Raw genomic sequence first — 10,083 nt, 5'->3', positions numbered from 1 at the left:
TTGAAACATCCACAGGCTAGCTAGAAACAAATACAATATTTTTACTGACAAGTTAAATTGACATTATAAACTGTCCATTGTTCTAATGAACAGATTTTGAAATTTACTGAAAATGAAATAAAGTGTTTCAGTTATGAACAGTTGAGAAAAATCTTAATGTCAAGATTAGATGTAATCCGGACAAATTGAAGTACTCATTTCTATTTACTGGCCTGTTGGGCACTAACAGGTGAAAGGTACAGCCCAAGAAATGGCTCACTTGGGTCTGATGAGAACAGGGGTAATGGGCTGAATTTTAGCGCACACTGTCAGGGCCCTTCCTGTTGAAACCCTTATTTCCCATTTCTTTTAATTTGTCATTATCATTTCTGGATCTTTAATGGAGACATACCTTAAACTTGAGTAGGGGAAAATGAGGAACTCACAAATTGCAAAATATTACACAGTGCTATGAAGATTTTTAACAGAAGAACACAGGTTTCATGGCACCCGAGAGATTGGAGGGATTTGGTTCGATTGGTTGGTTGGTGGCTAATGAGTTGGCCAAGGACAGTATCCTGCTCAAAAACAAACAGCAATTAGTTCCTGCCAGGTAGGGTTTTCAGAGACGGTAGCAGAAAGTGCACTCTCTCTGTCTGGAACAGTTAAGATAAATCAGGAGAGAGCAGTCCAGTCAGGGGTAATGAGAAGCATGATAGCTTTATACTTACTTTGCAGCTCCACGTATCCATTCCTTGAAGATGAGCAGCTGTGCCTGCTTCTGGTTCCCACAGATTCACTGTCTGCAGCCATTCATAGCTTCCGAGTAGCGGTCTGTGATTGACAGCTCATAAAACCACCTGCAGCTTTGAACCATTCATATCCTTTCACGCTTCAGTGGCCTAAGTGGTGAAACCCCAATATTTTAAGAGAGATGAGTGCATTCCAAGCACTAAGTACCAGGTTGGCACTACCAGAGATTGGGTCTGTTCGGGGCCTTGCCATTTGGAGGATGGGTTGAGGGGTGATTCCCAGGGTCCTCGACAAAGTTGGGGGGTGAAGGAGGAGGGTGAGGCAGAAAGCAGGGGGGCCTGAAAGGGAGGGGGGGGGGGGGGGAAGATTGGAGCTGCCGATCAAAATGGCGCCCCAATTTGTGAGGAAATCTCTCTGAGTGTTGCCTCAGTGGGCGAAACTCCCCGAGGCCAAAAATAAATGGCATAGCGCTGTTGAATACTGAAGTGATTCTTTGCGCTGGGATGGCCACGTCCCGATTACAAAATGGACACTTGCAAAGAATGCAGGGAAAATTGGACAATGCTAAGAAACAAGCAGGTGCAAGCTCTGTCTGTTGATTAGAACCTTAAACTCTCAGAGAGGACATAAACCACCAAACAATCTACATACTAATGATCCATCTCCGGGGACAAAAGGGAAACATTTAGATACACAATGTTAAGGCAGACTTCCCGGCGCCAGAACAAGCTAAGACAAAGCAGACTAACAGTCACCAGGACACGCCCAGCGATCAGGGAACCACCCCTCTATTGGAGGGAAATCGATACAGATGATTGGGAAAGACCCAATTATTTGAGGCCAAGTTCAAGGCCCGCCCAAAAGCGCATGAAGCCCTTTTAAGTAGAAAAGGTATCCCCCAAGGGAGAACCGCCATCCTTTGGGAGGCTTTGGCTCTCACCGAAGAGAGAGACCTGCCTAACAACTGCACCATACCAAGTACGTCCCAAGTCAACTCACGCTATGAGATAGATGCTCTTTGTTGCTACCCTGTAAACAGCTCAACCCAGCAGCCTCAGAACCTAGCAACGGCCATTGTTCCTCTGACTGAGTGGGCACCCGAAGCTAAGTATAGGCTTTAGTAATAATGGTAGTTTAGTTTGTAGAGTTTATGCATGAGTAGATTTGACTGTGTGTAAATAAATGAGCATTGCTTTTGAACTTACTAACTGGTGTATAGAGTCATTGATCAGTATTCGGTTCTGAACCTTGTGGCGGTGTCGAAAGATACCTGGAGACTCTTGAGCAAACGTGATTAAACAGAGCCAAATTAAGAGCCAACCAAAAGTTAGCAACATTTACTGGCGACATCTGACGGGATTCGACTTAGAAGTGGCCTAACCACTCCGAGAGAACCCAAAATTTCAATTGAGAATCCAATTGGGAACAGAAAGAAAAACCACAAGCATCAAAACAGTACTGATCAAGCCTCTGAGATTCAGAAGTGTGTTAATGCATGCATACTAACAGGGATATAAGGTAAACCTGAGAGATTTTGTTGCGTAAAACTGTCGGGAGTTTTGTAGGCTGGAAATTAGCATAAGCCGTACCCGTGTTTACATCACCACTTTATCACCGCCTGTTCCTAATTTAGTAGAGATCCTAGATCGAGAGAATGGCAATGAAGGCAATGGAACGCCTTATGAACCACCAGGAATTCGAGGTTGCAGCGACCAGTAGAATAGGACAGTGTCCGTTTGGGAAGAGGATATCAGAAAATATCCCAAAGGGAAAGGTTGGCCCCTTTGGAGTGAATTCTGTAATAATGAGGAAACAGGACCCAGGAGTGTAGGACATACTTGGTGGGAGAACCTGTCAGAGATCCACAAGAAGAGCTTGGGAAAAGCTCGCAAGCTGATGGTAATCGTGTCCTGTTTGGCACAATTGCGAGGCACAGAGGAGGTCGTTAGGACGCTCCGTAGAGAGATAGAGGAGAGAGACAGACTAGTGAGGTAGACGTGAGTGAGGTAGAGAAAGAGAATCGAGATCTGAAAGAGCAGTTAGCAGCAAGGGACAGAGAGGTGGATGATGCCAAGTGGGCACATCAGTCTTGTCTCGCGCATTTGAACAGTTTTCAGACGCAATACGATAAGGCCTACCAGGACACGCAACATGCGGTCTTGGTAAGACAAGAGACAGAACAGCAAGTCGAGAAATTGCAGAAACAATGCAATGATTTAAAAGCAGCCCTACGAGCACTCCATACTTCCACGATGGAATAAAGGCAGAGCTCAGTAGACCACGCAAAGTGCCGGAAGCAAATTGCAGAATTGCAATCTCTGCTGTCCGTGCAAAATGGATTTCAGAGTACATTCGGACCCCAATTAAATCAAGAAAATGGCCCTGATTGGCAGGAATTGAACGAGACTGCCCAGAGATACGTACATGGGACATGTACGCAGGAAAAACCCCAGAAAAGGAAAGCGCCCCAACCCCCAATCGAACAGGCAGAACACACCCCCATGAATCCTGTAACCACACACCGCAGGCCCGCAGGAGAAAGAGAAGCAGATTTCCTTAACACCAACCCCGTTAACCGTGACCCAATTAAGGGACGTGTGCGGAAAAATTACACCGTTCCTTCCCACATCCGACCCCCACCAATGTTTCGCGAAAGTCAAACAACAGGCAACCCATGTACAGCCTGGACGAAAAGGAGCAAGTGAAGCTCACAGTTTTAAGCCTCGCCCCTTCAGTCGTGTCAGCCCTTCCCGACCCACAGAATGTAGGAGGAGGCACACTCCAAGAGATGCACACAGCGATCCTTGATGCGATCGGCTTTAACAGAGGAGACCCCGTAGAAGGCCTAAATAAGTGTAGGCAAAAGAAGACAGAGCATCCCACAGCGTTTGCTGGACGTTTGTGGATTCACTTTACCGCAGTTTTTGGAGAGTTAGCCTGCGCCCATTTGTCCCCAGATAATATGGCCAAATGGACCCGAATTCTAGTCTCCCACGCCACAGAAGACAGGACGAAAAGCTTGTGCAAATTATGACCCCTCAGATGAGGCCCACAATGAAAAATGGGTTTTGAAGAGATTGTCCCGTGCCTGGGAGCAATCAATTGCAGGCAAAACCACATTTATAACACCCGATGAAGAGCAGGTAGAAATGAACCCAGTTAAAGCACACCAGCACCCCGCATGGGTAAATGAGGGCAGGAACAGCCAACCCCAGCCAAAACCTCAAGAATGTTATAATTGTGGACAGCTAGGACACTTTGCACAAGAGTACAACGCACACCATAAGCAGCAGAGAAACCAACAGACAGGCACCCTAAACACGAATAGGGCATTGCCGATCCATAGCGCTGGCACCCATTCAGAGAATGCAGACATGAACGGCACCGACTGACGGTGTTCGGGCTCCCCAACTTGGGTCTCCGACACCCTTTGGGACAAGTCCGGTAATAGCAGGCAAAGTCCGGGGACAACCCGTAGAATTTCTTTGGGACACAGGAGGGTCCCACACCACACTCAATTCCTCCACGATGTTTCAGCGAGACACGTGGCCCACAACAGACACCATTTCACTCAGCGGCTTTACAGGCCATTTACAACAGGGACACATCACAGCCCCTACAGCAATGCAGATAGGTAACATCGCAACCATACACCCCGTAGTCATAGTTGATCTACCCCAGACAGCAGAACAAATCCTTGGGATCGATTTCATGAGCTCCCATAACCTTTCTTTTGATCCAGTTAACAAGTGTGTTTGGAAAATGGCAAAGGCAGCACGAGCCCCTTCCAAGCTCACAGTAGGAGAATACGTAAATAGGATTAGCTCAGTAGGAGACTTCTGGTTCGACTCTCGAGCCATTAGTGCAGACAAACAGGCTAGGGCAGTCCTGCAGGAACATAAAGCAGCATTTGCACAGCACAAGCACGACTGTGGCTGTTTGGCTGGCTTTGTGAACATTACAGGTCCCGACCCTAAACCCCAGAAGCAGTACGGATTTCCCCAGGAAGCAGAGGGAGAAATCTCCAATGTAATAGAGAGCTTGTTGGATCAAGGCGTACTCAGATCAGTAGCCTCCACAAACAACGCACCGATTTGGCCCGTCAGGAAACCGAATGGATCATGGCGATTACCGGGAACTGAACAAAGTAACCCCAGCAGCAGTCCCCACCATAGCCACGAGTCCCGAGACCATGCTCAAACAGGGACTCCAGTCAAAATTTTTTTCTGTTTTGGACATTAGTAATGGCTTCTGGTCCATTCCATTGGCTAAAGCGTGCCAGTACAAATTAGACTTTACATTCCAAGGGCAACAATACACATGGACGTGCCTTCCACAAGGCTTCCACAACTCCCCCCCCCCCTCCCCCATTTTCCACCGACAGCTGGCAAATAGTTTAACAAAGTTTTCCCGCCCCGATTGTCTGGTCCAGTATGTAGACGACTTGTCACTACAGACAGACACAAAGGGAGAGCACATTTCGCTCCTCGCCGAGCTCCTTGCACTCCTAAAAGAAATTGGTTGTAAAGTCAACCCCAAGAAGGCCCAGATTTTGAAAGAGAAAGTGATTTACTTGGGAACAGTGATCACACACGGTAAACGCGAGATCGAGCACAAGAGAATTGACTCGATCGTCAAATTGCCCCTTCCCCACAATGTCTCAGCCCTCCGGTCATTTTTAGGACTGGTTGGCTACTGCCGAAACCATATTGACGGTTTCGCCACTAAGGCAGCGCCCCTTTCCGAACTTCTCAAGAATCAGGCACCTTGGGAATGGCTTCCACAGCATACAGATGTCGTGGACGCTTTAAAAAGAGCACTCAGCACAGCCCCCGCACTACAGGTCCCAGATCCACATTCCCCCTATGCTATCGAGGTAGCAAGCACCGACCGAACCCTTTCGGCCATGCTCCTCCAGGAACGCCATGACCAGTTACGCCCCGTAGCATATGCCTCACACATGTTAGATCCCGTAGAGCAAGGAATTTCTGCCTGTGAAAGGCACCTGCTCGCAGTTTTTTGGGCAGTACAATACTTCGCCTACATTACAGGACTCAACCCCATCACCACCCTGACAGAACACACACCGACACAGCTATTGTTCGACGGCTGACGTAAAATGGCACAGTCAGCCAAATCCGCGCAGCCCGTTGGACCCTTCTTTTACAGGGACGGGACATCACGGTAAAGAGAACCAAAACCCATACCTTCCTTGCCGATAATTTGCAGTATGCAGGCACCCCTCATGAATGTGAGATCATCACCACGAAACAGAACACAGACCCATTTATTCCCAAAACACCCCCCAGAAAAACAGGTAGTACACCCCAGAGACCCCAGCCCACAGACACGTGCGCACCCCTGAAGATATATGTGGATGGCTCATCCACACTGTTAAATGGAAAGAGAATCACTGGTTGCGGTATATATGTAGAGGACGCGCAGGGACGCGCCCTAGATGAAATTTCCTTGAAGTTGCCAGGACACTGAGGCTCCCAGGTAGCAGAGCTGGCAGCGATTGCATATATTGTAGACCACCCAGACTCGTTCCCGACCCAGCAGACATCTACTCAGACAGCTTGTACGTCTGTAATAGTTGGACAGATTTCCTACCACTCTGGGAAACAAGAGGATTTGTTTCCGCGGACGGTAAACCCCTACCCTCAGCCCCATTACTCCGCAGTATCTTAGAGACAGCGAAGGATAGGAAATACGGAATAATTAAGGTTCGCAGTCATCACCGTTCTCCCCCCCCCATGTAACGTTAAAGCAGACGCCCTAGCGAAGGCAGGCTCCAGACATGGTTATTTTTGGAACCCCCCCGAAAGCACCCCAGTACACGCAGTTCAGGTCTCACAGACCAACATTCAGGATTTAGCGAAGGCCCAGAAAGGGGACGAGAAACTCAGGGAAGTTTGAAAGGGAACCTTCCCAGCCCCGTACGACAAGTTTAAAAACGCAATCACCATACACGACGGTGTGATTTTAAAGGATGGCCTTTATCTAGTTCCCAGCTAGGACAGGAACCAGATCATTTGTCAGTTCCATGACAATCATGGACACCAAGGAATTGAACCCACCCTAACCCACCTCAGACCGCTTTGCTGGTGGCCTGATTTAAAAATCGATGTAACGCACTACATTGAGAATTGCTTAATCTGTGCACAGAACAATCCGGACAGATATGCGGAAAAGGCTCAACTTAGCCACACCCGCCCTGTTAATGGACCCTGGACAAATCTCCAGATAGATTATATAGGACCCCTACCCCCGTGCAGAAATGGTTACAAGTTTGTGCTGGTGGTCATAGACACCTTCACAAAATGGGTGGAAGCATTTCCGTCAAGAACTAATACGGCCAAGACGACGGCTAAAATATTAACACACCGCATCTTTACAATATGGGGCCTCCCACGCAGTATAGAGTCCGGCGAAGGCTCCCATTTCACCGGACGTGTAATGAAAAACGTCCTCACAATTTTCGGCATTAGACAAAAGTTCCACATCGCATACCACCCCTAGTCAAGTGGTATTGTAGAATGAATGAATAGGACATTGAAAGCCACCCTCAGGAAAATGGTACAGCAAAATAATAGGACCTGGAATTCAGTACTCCCATGTGCTTTGATGTTTTTAAAAAACACAGTATCTACATCCACAGGATACACCCCCCACACCCTCATGACCGGATGCCCCATGAAAGGCACTGAGTATTTACTAGGACTGGATTTGGCCAGCCCCGCAGTTACAGCCCTCACACATGAAAACGCGGTTAAACAACCAGTACAGAACATAAAGGCAGCCCAACTCGCCGTAGCAGTGAGACTTGGAACCAGGAAGAAACAGAGCAAGGCTTGTTTCGACAAAACAGTACACGCCGCTGAGTTTACATTAGGGCAACAAGTTATGCTTTCCCTTTACAACCCCAGTTCATTCCTTTCCCCAAAATTTTACGGACCGTACTCCATTTCGGACAAAGTCAGTCCCTCAGTTTACAAAATAACCTATCCCAATGGTAAGTCTGCGTGGTTTCATATAAACCAGCTCAAGGCTTACGGCTCACAGAATAACCACACACACCACATCCTGCTCGTAGGAGCAGACGATCACACCCCGCCCACAGATGACGTATTCCCCCCCTCCCCCAACCACTCCAGCCCGTCCTCAGACACGACGTCAACTCCGACCCAGAGGCACGACTCCGCCTCACCCTTCCCTCAACCAGCAGGGACAGCGACAGTGATAGCGATCACAATGACGACAGCCACAGCACACAACGTTACGACTACACCAGGCCCCACTCCCAGCGAATCTGAGCATGATTCTACCGACCCATTTGAGATCACTTTTTTTATCAAAGCCCCTGACCCAGACCCACCGCCCGACGATTACGGATTGAACCATAGTAGCTCCAACCTCGACACCGATTCTGGCACCAGGACAATTCGTTCAGGCTCATCCGGAATGATGAGATGGGCCCCAATTCGCCCCAAGCAGCTTTAGCACGGTTACTACAGACAAGAGTTTGGCAGCCGCGAGAAGATGATGACTTAGAGTCTGATTCCCACCAAACAAATCCCTTTGCGACCCTGTTCGCTATTGAGCAGTGAGGTGTCCAGATGATGCAGAAAAAGGAACCGATGGAGAGATACGGTGTCCTTTCTGATGGAACCTGCATCATGTTTGTTGAATGTTTGTTCGTTAGTGTTCACGTTAAGTGTTGTTTATAAACTCGCAAGTTTTCACGGCCCCACGTCACCGCTCCTTTGACGCCCCCTGGCTGTTAGAGGAACTAGTTTGTCACCAGAACCTTGTTAAAGTTTGTCCCAGACAATAGTTCAGAGGAACTAGTTTGTCGACAGAACATGACTCATAGTTGCTCTCCTAAGTCGAGAGGCAGCCCCCCATGACGACCACATTCTCACCCGTTCTTGCCGGTTGCTCAGGCAGTGGAGAAACGGCATTGGTCCCCACCCTGCCTGAGGACCCCCCCTCTGGTCAGCTACGCTCGGGTAGAGCACATACGGCATTGATCACCATCCTACCCGGGATCCCACCCATTTCTTACCTGTCGCGGCCCATACACACCCAATTTTGGCTTGTTACATTCAAAATTCTTTTGTTTGGTTTCGGCAATCCTTAGGTTGCTTCCCTATGCTATTTACATCCTCAAACACTGGGATGGTAAATCACAGAGGCTGCGAGACAGCTCGCAGTACGGCAGTATTTTTCTTAGATGTCTAGTCCAAATATTTGGTTTTTTAAAAAATGATGAAGTCACAGATGGCGACCAATTATAAAGGGAAATTGGCAGTAAAGGACAGACAGACAGACATACGAGATCTTAAGCAAGATAATAACAGAAATTATGCTTGTGTTCACAGAACTCCAGAAACCTCAGGAACCCCAGAGGAAGACAAAGAAGAAGACCGACAAAGATGAAGACAGCCTTCGTGTTCACATGGATCTTAGCGGGATCCCTTCAGTTGTGCGCGGACGCTACCCCCCCCCCCCCCCCGACCCCTCCCACAAAAACCATAAACGATTCTCACCCCTGTAATACACGGAACCCCGAGATAACTAGCCCAGCAACTGCTAGTAATACCCCGACCTGGTACTCACTCTCATATGTAGTCGAAGCACTCTTAGTGCTGGCGATACTTTGCAGTGTCATGTAAACGTTTAGAGTCAGGAAATGGCGAAACAGAGCATATAGCTAGGTCCCCCATTTTCGGATTTCACCAGACCTCCGAACCCATTAGTACGAATTAAAGAGCATCCATTTTCTTTATGTATTCTCTGGAATATCTATGAAATATATTCTATGAAATTCTATGGAAAAGAAAAACTTCTGTGTCTGACTGCCAGGCCAGAGAAATCTGTGTGCTGCTATTTTGTACAGTTTAAGATGTATAGGTTATTTTTGGATTGTTTGTATTTTTGGATTGTTTAAATGAGGATAGTTCATTGAGAATAGTTAGAGGTTCCAGTTTTTTATTTTTCTGTAATGCATGTATTAATGTCATAGCACCCCGTAGAGTTTTATGATAATGAATGTATTTAAAATGGTTTAGGTAATATCGTTTTGCATAGGCTAGGACAGTGTAGAGCCTAAGTATGGGTGCCCCGGTGATCAGAGGATGACGACGACATAGTAATGTGATCCTTCACGCTTCGCATTGAGGATCACAAGGAGGCGGTGTTGCCATCTGGGATGGCCATGTCCCGATTACAAAATGGACACTTGCAAAGAATGCAGGGAAAATTGGACAATGCTAAGAAACAAGCAGGTGCAAGCTCTGTCTGTTGATTAGAACCTTAAACTCTCAGAGAGGACATAAACCACCAAAC

This window comes from Scyliorhinus torazame, chromosome 18 (assembly GCF_047496885.1).
Source record: "Scyliorhinus torazame isolate Kashiwa2021f chromosome 18, sScyTor2.1, whole genome shotgun sequence".
Lineage (NCBI taxonomy): Eukaryota > Metazoa > Chordata > Chondrichthyes > Carcharhiniformes > Scyliorhinidae > Scyliorhinus > Scyliorhinus torazame.
Note: the sequence above shows the minus strand (reverse complement) of the source record.